Below are 2,816 nucleotides of genomic sequence, written 5' to 3' on the forward strand. Positions count from 1 at the left end.
ATGAGTGGCTGATAAAATATTATCACACCCTCATGCCCCTATGGTGGATCACCCAAGTGCCAGCTGTTGGCCAACTGCCTCATTGCAGCCATATTGGTTGGCCAACTAGATGACATGCTGTGAATGATCTAGGAATAATCCTCTAGTCACAAATGGATGTGATTGGATGTTTGGTGTTTATTCAGGACCCTCTTCCATTTAAAATCCATTCACCCTCGTTGGATCTTGAAACTTTTGTGATCCAAAGGGTCTTCGGAAGTCAAGAATGAGGAAAAGAACATTGCTTATCGTTTTATTAAGTATTACAGGAACAAAGAAAGACGAGCCAAGGGGACAAAGCAATGAAGGAAAAAGCATTTTTGGTTCTCTCTTACTCAAACTGGGGATAACAAAAATTCCAGCCAGAACACTTAACTTACAAAATAGCTGGATTCAAGTTGTCTGACAGCTGCTACTGAAAATGAAGAAGCTTCTTGAAAAATACAGGCACAGCTGTACCTGAACTACAGGAAAAATTGCTGAAAAATTACATGTATATTGGTGATCACATAAAAATACAAGCAAGCTGAGGAAAGTTAAACTACAAGATAAATAAAATTCTACATCCTAATCCAACACCCTATAAAATAAATGATAACAAAGAGCCATTTGGAGGATGCAGTTTAACTATATTTAGTGATGAGCTCTGTGTGGTTTAGTCAATTCCATGCTTTAATTTTGACAGGAAATTTTGACCTCTATCTCTTTGTGCCTTCTATCTCTCTATCTTTCTATCTCTCTGTCAGTAAACAACTACTGAGACCCTGCGTTAAAACGTGCATGTTTTTCTCCACTTGGCTGCCAATGTGCCACTTTTAAACTGATCTTCAATTCTGGTTCTTGTCCCATTTCCAGGTAAGTGTGTGGGCCTCTGCTGAAACATCTTTAGAGATCTAGGCTGTTCGTCTGCTAAGGGAGTGTTGTATAGTCCAAGTTGCTATCACAGAGAATTAAGGCCCCACCTTCTCCTTTGTCCCATGTGCTGGGTCCATTGTTATTTGTCATCTATACCAATGATCTGAATGATAATATGGTAAATTGGATCAGCAAAGTTGCTGATGATATGAAGATTGGAGGTGTAGTGGACAGTGAGGAAGGAAAATGGGCTGATGGAGTTTAATGCAGACAAGTGTGAGGTATTGCACTTCAGAAGGACAAACCAAGGTAGAACATACATTGTAAATGGTAGGGTACTGAGGAATCCAGTAGAACAAATGGATCTGGGAATACAGACACAAAATTCCCTAAAAGTGGTGTCACAGGTAGATAGGGTAGTAAAGAGAGTTTTTGGTACATTGGCCTTTATAAATCAAAGTATTGAGTATAAGAATTGGAATGTTATGGTGAGGTTGTATAAGGCATCAGTGAGGCTGAATTTGGAGTATTGTGTGCAGTTTTGGTCAGGAACTTTCCAGGACCATGATTGTTCTTGGTAAATTTTTCTACTGAAGTGGTTTGCTATTGGCTTCTTCTGGGCAGTGTCTGAAAAGAGAGGAGACCCCAAGCATTATCAATACTTTTCAGAGATTGCCTGCCTGGTGTCAGTGGTTGCATAGCCAGGACCTGTGATCTGCACCAGCTGCTCATTTGACCATCCACCCCCTGCTCCCATGGCTTCACGTGACCCTGATCGAGGGGCTAAGCAGGTGCTACACCTTGCCCAAGGGTGACCTGCAGACAAGCACCACCCATTTTTGATATATATAATTATGATTTAGATCTATATGTGAGGGACAAGTTAAATATGTTTGCAGGCTGGTACAAAAATTTGCTGCACATTGTAAAAGTATCCTGCTCAGAGCAGTGGCTGTACAAAAAGTTAGAGGGAATGTTGGTTAGACCATAGCTTGAGTTCTGCGTAGCGTTTGGTTCATCACATCTCAGGAAAGATTTTATTTACTTGTTTTTTTATTTAGAGATACAGCACAGTAAGATGCCATTCCGATCAATGACCCAGCACTGCCCAATTACGCTCATGTGACCAATGAACAGGCTATCCCATATGTTTTGGAATGTGGGAGAAAACTGGAGCACCCACGCAGTCACGGGGAAAACATACAAAGTACTTACAGGCTGCGGTGGGAATTGAACCTAGACGCTACTCTAACTGCTGCACTCCCGTCACTGCACTGGAGAGGGTCCAGAGGAAATATATGAGCACTGGAAAACTTTTTTTTGTTATTACAAAAGATGGGATTAGTTACGTCAGGAGTTTGCAACCTGAGGTCCATGGCCCCCCCCCCCCACCCCGCTTAATGGTATTGGTCCATAGCATAAAAAAAGGCTGGGAACCCCTGGCTAGTTTGTCTTCTTTATCACTCTGTATCACTCCATCTGTGACAAGAAACCTATAAATCATTGTTTAAGTAGATACACATTGGTAAAAGGAATAGTGTTGTCATCTCCAACCAACTGAGAAGGTGACTATTCTACAACTTCACCTCACCATGTCAGCTCTTTGGTTGAGCCTACAGATTAATCGCGTCCCCTTTGCTCTTTTCCCATAACCATGTATTTTCCCATCTCTTTAAGTATTTCTCCAAGTGCTTCCAAACTTTGCTTATAGGAGCAACTATTGAGACGCAAGTATGCTTCCAGATTTTTTTCTGAGTTGAATGCAGTGATTCTATACTGGCAATCTCTCTGGAAATTAGGTCAAATAGTCTTGAGAACTTCATACATAGATTTCCAGCATCTCCCTTGTGTCTCGGTAGATAAATGCACTATTGTAGCGGTGTGCTACACGCAGCGCTAAAATAACGACACGGAGTCGGTAA

This window comes from Hypanus sabinus, chromosome 8 (genome assembly GCF_030144855.1).
Source record: "Hypanus sabinus isolate sHypSab1 chromosome 8, sHypSab1.hap1, whole genome shotgun sequence".
Classification (NCBI taxonomy): Eukaryota; Metazoa; Chordata; class Chondrichthyes; order Myliobatiformes; family Dasyatidae; genus Hypanus; species Hypanus sabinus.